Below are 10236 nucleotides of genomic sequence, written 5' to 3' on the forward strand. Positions count from 1 at the left end.
GTATGTACAATTCTAAGGGTGTATCCATTTGTCAGTGACACAATATATACTGTATGTCTGGGGTACTTCCCCCTGTGTACTAGCTCAACAGCCATGTCATGTCAGTCTTCCAGATGGTGACACATATTACCACCATAAATTTACAATGGCTTACTGCTAGCATGTGTTATCCTGGTGGGTATTGTCTTTGCCACTGCAGTTGTGAGGACTTGCCCCTGTCATGAGCAGCAATGGGCAATGGCCACCAGGTCTTACCTCAACATGCATACATACTGACCACTCTCACACAATATGAAACACACACCAACCTAACACACACATACCTGCATATTGTGCAGATGCTACAACCTATCCTGCTACCTTGGCCACCTCTGTGCATCTGTGCTCCACTGCCATTGTACCTACACATACATGTTACTATATTTCTACATAGGCTTGTTGGGGAGCACACCTAACTGTTGCGATGTATGTACATCAGATTGGTGAGCACACCAGACCATTACTACATTTCTAAATAGGTTTGGGAGGGGCACACCTGACTGTTACTACATTTCTAAGTAGGGTTGGGGGGAGCGCACCTGACTGTTTCTACATTCCTACACAAAATTGTGGGAGGGGGGCACATTTGACTGTTACTACATTTTTATGCAGGATTGGGGGAGGGGACACAGCTGTGACTTTCTACATTTCTACACAGTGGTTGGGAGGGGGCACATCTGATTATTATTACATTTCTACACTGGAATGGGGAAAGGGGCACACCTGACTGTTTTTACATGTCTATATAGGAGTGGGGCGCACACCTGACTCTTACTACATTTCTACATGGGATTATGGGGGGGGGACACCTGACTGTTTGTACATTTCTACACAGGATTGGGGGGCACATCTGACTACTTCTACATTTCTTTACAGGATTGGGGGGGCACACCTGACTGTTCTACATTTCTACACAGGATTGGGTGCACACCTGACTGTTACTACATTTTTACACAGGATTGGGAGGTACACTTGACACTTGTACACATTTGCTATGACTGTACCGGTATGTCAGATACTCCATTTCATTCTGTATTCTAACCTGTCATGCTGACTAGAGGCATATCAGTGTACTACAGGTCTTAGCTTTGATTGACCTACATATTAGCTTCTGACTTCCTACCCTTCAGAACTAACATCTCACTGACTGACCTGTTGTAGTCTGTCTGTGTAGGCCTGGGGGGAGGTTACCCATAGGCATCATTCAGAGGCCATAGCACAGCCTTTGTTTGTGTTTGTCTACACCTGTCCTGCTGGCTGAGACTGTTGTTGGGTATGTGAACCTCCCTGAGTGGCATGTGTGAGTCATATGGATACACATGTGGCCCAGCACATTTCCTGTAGTGTGTTATGTCACCCTGTGTAGTACTGGCTACTATGATGACACCAGTATTTGTTACAGATCTCCTGGTGCCAATTTAGGTGTCTACTATTTGCTGGCATACCATTCAGCCACCCGATTCCCTTGCATGCTCACATCAATACCATAGATACAGGTAATAGCACATTCTACTCCATTCAGCAATTGGTAGGTTGAGTGACTTACCTTGTGGGTGTCCCAGTATTGAGGGTGGTGCTGCAGGGCTGCCATGTCAGATGCACATAGTACACTCCCTACACATGGTTGAACACAGGTAGTGTCATGTTTGGCATCCATTTTACTTTATGTGCGTGTCAGAGAGAGGTGTCATTCCATGGGTCCCTCCTGTGTCAGTGTGTGTGTTATGCATTGCCTCTTTGCCAAGGCCAGGGCAACCTGGGCATGCCTCCTTCTGCCTACTGGGTCAGGCTCAGGTTGTTCCTCCTCTGAGTCACTCTGTACCTGTGCAGGCTTTGGCAAGGGTGGAGGGCTCTGTGGCCCTGCCCCATGCTATTCCTGCTGCAGTTGTTTCCGCAGGATCATATTGTGCAGCATGGCACATACGATAACAATTTGGGTACATATAGCTGGTGAGTACTGTGAGGCTCCACCAGATCTGTCCAGGCACTGGAACTGTGGCTTGAGCATCTCAAACCCATGCTCTGTTATAATTCTGGTCTGTGCATATGCCTCATTATGGAGTTCTTGTTCAGGTGTGTGCATTTCTGATGGGTGTCATCAGCCATGGCTCCAGTGCATAACCAGTATCCCCCACTAGGTGACCGTAAGGGATGTCCCCATTGGCAAATCTCTGGTACAGCTGCATCAGATGCCAGATGTGGGAATCGTGATAGCTTCCAGAGCAGCCAGCACACACATTCATTATTATGCCCTGGGCATTGCACACGACCTGCCAGTTGATGGAGGGGAAACCTTTGTGGTTGATGTAGACCCTACCTCGCTCACTGGGTGGTGCTTTGATGCATATGTGCATGCAGTCTATAGCACCCACTACCTCAGGGTATTCTGCTATTTGGTGGAACAGTTGCATGTTGCTGGCCAACGCCTTACGAGTGTTGGGGAAATATATGTGCTCACCGGCATGTCTTGACATGGCATCCAGGAATTGTTGGAGTACCCTGGATGCTGATGCCAGTGAGATTCCCATCATATCCCCAGTTGGCCTTTGGAAGGTACCTGTAGTTAGTATTCTTAGGTCTACACATATCTTGGTATCCACTGGGATGGGTTCCCCTCTGTTAGTTCTGTGTGTCAGGCATGGCTGACACAGTTGAACAATTTGCTGTAAGAGGTCCCTGTCCACCCTATAGCGCTCCACTGTCTCCAGCTCTCGTAGCCCCTAGTAGGTTACCCTGGGTCTGTACACTCTTCTCCATCTCCTCACTGTGGGTTGGTCGACAGCATTCATATCCTCACCACCCTCGGCTTCTTCCACATGTTGTTATATGATAGCTATTGCAGTCCCTATCATTTTGTTGTTTTGTTTGTTAAAACTTCACTGCTTGTATACACTGGTGGTGTAGAGTATGGGAAAAGAAAACAAAGAGAAAGGTGTTAGCTTAGTTTATAGTAGTGTTTTGGGCTGGGCTAGGCTGCTGCCTGTGTAATTGGCTGATTCTGATACATTTCATCTGCCAGCTATGCTAGTTCTCCTAGATTACCTTCCTACTGGTGTTTTCCCTTCCCATTGCCTTCCTGTTTAAGCCCAGGGGTGTGCTGTGCAAACACAGTGCTCAAATGTGCACAGAGCTGCTATTTCCTTGCTTAATTTTATTTTTCCCTTTAAAACCCGGTGCGCGTATGTAAAGAGTGCTAGGCAACCTCAGACACATCCCCTTGCTTAGCTCTGCTAAGCTTGGAGCAAACCTGAGCCACAGGGCTCCAATCCACTTACAGTATGCCTCACACACCCCCTATGATTTCAGCTAACTCCTAGGCTTGCACCAAGTAATTCCTGCTCTTACACTGTTGGGAACTGACTAGCATGCAGGGGAAATCTGGGATTCACTATCATTCCCCTCATTTGTATTGGATTGCCTGCTAATGCATAGTTACATGTCCCACACTGAGCCTCCCCATTAGTAACCACTATTCATTCGCCATGTTGTCTTCTGCCTGCCATTGAGTATAATGGCAGAACAGTGATTTTAGTTAGAATGCTTATTTTAGGTTTATTTTCTTATTTTCCCCCCAATCCCGTTTGTGCGCCGCTGTCCTACTCTTAAACAGCTGAGATCGGTTAAAAAAAAATAAAATTTGATTTTATTTTTCCAGGTGTTTTCCATGTCAATGGCCTTATAGTTGGCCATTGGCATGCTTCATACATGATATCCAACCTTTATTTGGAGCTGTCATGTTCCGTTTTGTAATTTGCAGAAATGTACTCCTTTTCTGGTGGAGTACATTTCTACAGATTACACTAGTCCTGCACTGCTGGTTTCCAGCTTCCTGGATCGCAAATTCACCTCATTTGCATGGATTTCTAATGCAAATGAGGAATTTGCATACAGGGGCTGGACTAGTGCTGAAGTGCTCGTGCACGCCCCTACAGGTTATTCCTGGATCGCACAGCAGACATATTGCCTGCTGGAGCTCCTGCACTAATCCTGCACACCATGCAAGGCTTGCGGAATCTGGGGGTATGTCATTATTTAGTGGCTTTAATCCTCCATGATTTGCCAGAAAATCACAAATTTTATGCAGAAAAGACCAAAAATAGAAGGCAAACATCTGGATATTCTGTGAAACTTTGCACAATTGCGAAGTATTATTTATGGTTGTTAGGGACAGGTAAAAGATGCAGACATTGAAGGGGGAAGTTACAAGGAAATGAGGTAAGGACGTTAGGGAAAACTGATTAGAGAAAGAGGGGAGGAGCACTATATATTGTTCGGTTTGAGAGCTGGCTAATCTCTTTGGTGTGTGTATTTGGAACACATCCATCTCACCCTCCCTTTGTCTCATTTTAAAAGAAAATGTTAAAAGGGGCTAACAGAATCTGTACATTCTAAGGGGGTGGTGTTATTGGTATATGTATCGGTAGAGTTGGTTGATTTGGTAAGATTACAGGTTGGAGTGGCTGGTGGCAGCACCCTACTCTGGTTAGCATGGTTGGTACAGTAGGTGGGTGTGGTAACACTGCTGTTCAGTTAATGCAGTGGTGACTGGTTCAACACTTTATGCTGTTATTTTGATATAGTGGTGCAGTTTTTATATGTTTGATTAATGTTTGACTTAAGTGTTAAATAAACTGGTTGCACTGGGTATTTGGTTTGTTTATTTTGCTGGGGCAGTGGTAAAGCTAAATCTATGCAGTAGAATTAATACATCTTACAGATGCTGTATTTTATTGACCCTCAGTGCTACACTTTATGTGGCTAAACAATTACAACAGTTATTCCCCAGGGGAAAAGTGCTAAGTTTATCCTGCGGTATTCCCAGACATTCCTAAATATTCCAAGGCAATCTTAGAAATGCAATATCATTTATGATATGTGATTCTGGAAAAATCTGTTAAGTCCAAGGTTACAGTATCTCAGAGCATCCCCCTTATTATAGGTTCATAGGACGATACTAGGCTATTGGTCTGGAGGCCCTTATAAGCCTAGCCAAGAATTTCACTCATGTTCCCACAAAATCAGCATCTGTTTTATTCTGAGGTATAGTGATCTCAAAGATGACATATTCATTTAAGGATGTGGAGGCCCACCCCCACAACATGCCAGGGATGCAGATGCTCCTGAAGAAATACTTTAATAGCTCTATGGTGAGTTTTCATTATTCATTGCATTTGTTTTGTAACTGAAGTTTATTTTTTGAGTTGTGGGAGTCACATTTTATGGGTCTTGCACTTCTAATAAGCAGTCATTTGCTTTCAGTATTTTTTGAGTAAGGCATTTTTTTAGCAAAGAGTTTGTATTGTAACTCTGCCTATGATTAGTAATGTTAAGTATTTTATCTACAATGCTGTTGTTTTTTGTTTACTGATATTACAAAATACAAAAGACATACTTTTCAACCCCCTGCTATAAAGCCCGTTTTTGCAAGCATTTGCACTTGTATCCGACTCAGTACAGCTCCTCGTGGTGTCCTGCAGAGTTCTACAAGCAGCAGAGAGTGAAAGAGTGACTTTCCTTGATTTTTAAGTGTTTTCTCTGGCTTTCGCTTTAATTACTGTATCTCGACTGCATTTTGCCTAAAAAACAGCTCTGCATATTATTTATACTGTACCTGTGTAGATTCTTAACTGTTTGCACTTTAAAAAGTTATTTTTGTTTAATTTAACTGTTAGGCTAACACACTCAAGTGCGCTAGCCGTTTTATAGCATTTACTGTTTGCTACTGTATCTTTTTCTTCTGTCTCTGTAAAAAAAGAAAAAAAAACAAAAAAATATCCTTGTTTTCCCACCTTACTGAACTAGAATAGTCCAGTCTTCAGATTTTGCTGATCTCTGGGCTTTGTCTTAGTTCCTGTGCTATCTATATCCTTATTTGGATAAGAGGAAGCTTCTTTGTTCACCAGTGGGAGTGGGGAGCACTGAGCAACCTATTTGTCCCTAGAGGAGTGGTTCCAGCCCAGCAACTTGTAGTTTATTGGCCATTTTGGGTCAATTCCTGGCTCTTTTCAACCCCCTGCTATAAAGCCCATTTTTGCGCGCTTTTGCGCGCTTTTGCACGAAGTTGCTCATAGAGCAGCATCGGGCAGCGCCGGTTACTCAAGTTTAAACTATTTCTGGCTCCGTAAAGTCTGCTCTTCAATTTTCCTTTAGAACCGCTCTACTTGCAATCTAAACGCCTATTCTCTATCTGAAAAGCTCAGCACTTCCTCCTAAGGCATTTTTTATACAGGTAAAGCACTCTTAAACAAAAGAAAGTACTTCATTCACCTAAATTCCCTTGAGTACCCATTTCCCTATAGGTCCTTTCTGACTTAGTTACACAGCAATCTTTTTCACTATTCTAGCATGTCGAAGGGTCAGTTGCTGGCGTCCTCTCCTGTTCGGCTGGTGAATCTGGGAATCTTGAGGCAATGTTACAATTGCCTCATGTACACAGACAACCCTCTCCTCCGCCCAGCAAATACAAATATATGCGAGAGATGCAACTATATAGCCAAACTGGAGGCTGAGCTCTCTCAACTCAGTACTGGCAAGACCAGTCAGGAGGAGAAGGTAACCACGCACACCACTAACCCAATCTCACATAGAACTATCACAACTGCAAACCAAACACATAAACACACAAAAACATACTCGGAGGTGCTGATTAAAAATCTACCAAAACAACAGAGGCCTCCAAAGCAGACACCCAAGCAACCGCCACCTCAAGACATAGCACATGCAACATATAGTTCACAAAGTCAGTGTGCTAAACAGTCACAGCTCTTAAGGCCAAACAACATGCCAGACACACTTGTAATAGGTGACTCCATAGTCAGACACACTGACGTCCCGCTCACCAGACTGAACAAGGAGAAGGTCACAGTAAGCTGCCTGTCGGGCGCTAGAATCCGTCACATAACACAAGCACTCAGGTCACTCCACAGCAAGTACAAATATGACTCAGTCATTGTCCATGCCAGTGTGAACGACCTGAGACGTACCTCCCTGGACTACATGAAAAGAGACATAGAGGAGCTCTCTGATTATGTAGCCCAGGCCGGTATGACCCTGACCCTGAGCAGCATCTTACCCTCACCAAGAATGATGCCACAGTACAAAGACAAAATGATCAGTTTTAACAATTGGCTTAATTACTGGTGTCATTCTAAGGGGATCAATGTCTGTCTGCTTGGGATGACATGTGACAAGCCACACTGCTTAGAAGGGATGGCTTGCACCTGTCACCCTGGGCTTCGGATATTGGCTAAGGCTCTTGCCACCCCATAGTGCCTTTTAGGCAAGGCTCAAATGACAAACCTACCTCCCTAGAAAACACAAGTGGAAAAAACTAAGGGTAATGCTGCTCAATGCCAGAAGTCTAAACCTCAAGATGCGGCTCAAGCCCCCCTCACTATGGAGAACATCGATGTCTGTGCAGTGACTGAAACCTGGTTCAAGGCTCCTGAGAGCACCCCAGCACTATCAGGTTTTACCTCATATCATGCTTTCCGGCCCCAAAACTTGGACCGAACCACAAAAGGAGGGGGAGTATCCATATTCATCAAAGATACCCACACCTCCAGGTTAGTGGCAATGCACGAAACATCGGAGACCATCCAGGTGCAACTAACCATAGGCAAAACTGCCCTACAGTTTGTGGCATGCTACAGACCACCCTCTCAAACTCAGGAACCCCACACAGCCTTCCTGAAGACACTGGAGAGTATGAATGTCTTTCAAAATACCATCATATTGGGAGACTTCAACTACCCAAACATAGACTGGGAACATTACTCAAGCCCCAACACCCTAGCCCAAAGGTTCCTAGAATTCATAAACTCAAATACGATGGAACAACTAGTCACCATTCCCACAAGAGGAGATAATATACTAGACCTGATCATCACAAACATGGGGACAAAATGCTCCACACCAGAAGTATATCCCTCATTGGTGAGATCAGACCATAAATTAATCTCATTGGAAATCCACATCCCGCCCCCACCCCCTGCACAAAAGACCACAGTGAAGAACTTCTCAATAACCAACTTCACACTTCTTAAGACTGAAGTGGTATCCTTCAAGGCCCCTGGGCCAGTGGAAACCACAACGCACACTGCTGAATCCTTTACAAATGCCTTCTCGAGCACCTTCAAGAATGCATGGATCATGCAATCCCAAATAAAACCAAGACCCATTCCCCAAGGCAGGCGCCCGGTCTGGTGGACCCCAGCCATAAACAAACTCTACAACAGGAGGAGGAAGCTACACATGACAGAGCAAAATCCCTAAAAGGGAAGGCATCTCTGATCAGTACTAGCAAAAAAACTACGATCACTCATAAAATCATCCAAGGCCAACTTTGAGAGAAAAATCGCAAAAGACACAAATGACAATCACAAGGCCTTCTTTAGCTATGTTAGAAACCTGGGTGGAAACTCCCAGATATGCTCCAGGATTAGTCAAAATGACACAAAATACACTGAACCCACAGACATTGCCAACATTCTGGCAGACAGGTTCAGTGCAAATTTCTCCTCCCCCCCCCAAAAGGAGAAATATCTATCCCAGCAGAGTGTAGCCTCCCTAACATCTCAGATGCCCAGGTGAGAGCTGCCTCTCTAAAGCTAAATCACAGCATCAATGGGACCGGACGGTGTCCGGGCTGTGTGCTACATGAACTCAAGAGGAACTAAACCCACACATAAGGCTGCTGTTTAATCTTAGCCTTACTACAGGATATGTACCCAAAAGAGTGGCGTATGGCAACAGTGGTCCCACTCCACAAAGGCGGTGCTTCTCACGGACCCTGGAAATTACGCCCCATAAGCAGCGAGCCTGGTCTGCAAAGCTATGGAGAGGATCATTATGGAACTCATAAACAAAAGACATTGGGGACCTACAGACATTGGATCCTACAATTTGGCTTTGTCAAAGGCAGATCCTGCCTTTTCAACTTAGTCGACTTTTTTGAAACAGACTCTATGGCCATTGATGAGGGTAAGCAGTTCTCACACCCTACCTTGACCTTACAAAAGCCTTGACACAATACCCCACTCAGGCATCATAGATAAACACACCAGCTTAAATGTAAACCCATATGTCACAAGATGGGTTGCAAACTGGCTCAAGGACATAACCTACAGGGGCAGAGTTGCTGGAGCCATATCGGCTCTAAGCCCGGTCTGGCGGTGTCCCACAGGGCTCAGTCCTGGGACCCCTCTTGTTCGGCATTTATTTTCGAGGTGCAGGCAAACATAGGAGGATTGTGGCTGACAAAGTTCGCAGATGACTGCAAACTGGGCACCATAATTGATACTCCAGCGGACACAAGCATCCTTCAGAGAGGCCTCATAGAAATGGATAGTGGTGCCAGAGCCATGGCCTTAAGCTGAGCAGCCAAAAAATGTATAGTCATACCCTTTGGGAAAAACTAGGTACCCACAAATTACCACATAGGTGGTAATCCATTAAGTACGGAAGAGGTAATCAGGGACCTAGGGACCCAAGTTGACAGTAACCTCTCATTTGACACTCACATTGCCAAAGTGGTTAGGAAGACCTTCTATATTGCCCACCTTATCATGAAGGGATTCATATCTAGATCAAGTGAGGTCATTGTGCCCCTGTACTCTTCTCTTATCAGGCCAATGATTGAGTACAATGCCCCATTTGGGATGTATCTTACCCGACACCTACAGCAGTTGGAAAGACCCCAAAAGTTCCTCACCAAGAGGATAAAGGGTCTCAAACATATGTCATATGCTGCCCGGCTGAAGAAACTCCAGCTCTATTCAGTCGCATACCACCTACTCAGAGGTGATCTGTGCCTGACGTACAAGGCCATGTCCAATCCAGAATTAATGGACATGCTCCATCTCAGAAAATCCAACTCCATCAGAGCCACGAGAGCAAGAGACTTGAACCTCAGCACAGAAATAAATAGGACGTGCTGGAGGGACAGATTCATAACCCAGAGGCTCCCTACACTCTGGAACAGAATCCCAGTCCATGTTAGGCAGAGCCCTCACCTCTATTCAAGAGAAATCTTGACGAGTGGATGGGAGATCGTAGGTTTACCCCGGGGGTCATCTCTGTGTCACTGCTAGACAGAGGCACAGTAAACTAAACCCTAAATGGGCATAGTATTCTCATCCTAAGGTGTGGTGTAAGCCACACACACTCTGGCTAGGCTTATAAAAAATGGCCCCCCTA

The sequence above is a fragment of the Protopterus annectens genome, chromosome 7.part0 (assembly GCF_019279795.1).
Source record: "Protopterus annectens isolate FY-2018-M chromosome 7.part0, PAN1.0, whole genome shotgun sequence".
In the NCBI taxonomy this organism is placed as follows: domain Eukaryota; kingdom Metazoa; phylum Chordata; order Ceratodontiformes; family Protopteridae; genus Protopterus; species Protopterus annectens.